Consider the following 769-nt stretch of genomic DNA (forward strand, 5'->3'; position numbering starts at 1 on the left):
CATTTGTTGCATCCAGTGGGGACATAATTACTGATTATAATGACTTATACTGTCTTTTTACACGTTGCGCATCGCGCTGCGTAAACATAAAACCATGTCTGGAGAAACAACAAACCACAAGCGCTACTCTACACTGCTCAAAACTCATGTTTGAATCGTCAGTGGCAAATTCTTTAAATATAAAATGCATTTGTGATCGGAGAAATGACAAACAACAAGCCCTACTCTACACTGCCCAAAAAACTTGCTTTAAATATATAAAATGTAAAAACTCTTTAAATATAAAAAAACGTACTTACAGTATTTGAGTCAGAACAGCCGACATTGTTGTCGACTCTCCCAGGATGAGGAAACAGTCCTCCATAAAATGCGCTGCACACATCTTAATATTTGGGTTGAAATGTTCTGGAACAGTGTTGTAAATACAACTTAACCACTGATTTCTAGTTGTGTCCTCTTTTGGAAGGCCAAACAAAGTAGTTTCGCTTTCACAACAAAACACAGCGTCACACACTGTGGGCTAAAGTGAGCAGCGGCCGGCGGCCTAGAGTGAGGAACGGCTGGCGAGCTAGAGTGAGCGGCGGCCGGTGGGCTTGAGAACGGCAACGGCGGGCTTGTGGCAACCACATGTGATGACCCCGGGCTGGACTCTGCTTTGTCCACGGTGAAAGCCGATCTGGCGATTCACAGCGCGAACTTGATGTATTTCCTCAGCGACCAGCACGGATCAGCTCTAGGCATGATGAAGCGGATATCGTCCTCTTTTGGA

General features: G+C 44.9%; 1 protein-coding gene across 3 annotated transcripts in view; it reads left to right on the forward strand.

The window, feature by feature from the left end:
- adka (adenosine kinase a) overlaps positions 1 to 769 on the forward strand; it is a 168332-nt gene that overhangs the window by 11978 nt on the left and 155585 nt on the right. The window lies entirely within an intron of this gene.

The sequence above is a fragment of the Sinocyclocheilus anshuiensis genome, unplaced genomic scaffold (genome assembly GCF_001515605.1).
Source record: "Sinocyclocheilus anshuiensis isolate Anshui unplaced genomic scaffold, SAMN03320099.WGS_v1.1 scaffold63, whole genome shotgun sequence".
NCBI lineage: Eukaryota > Metazoa > Chordata > Actinopteri > Cypriniformes > Cyprinidae > Sinocyclocheilus > Sinocyclocheilus anshuiensis.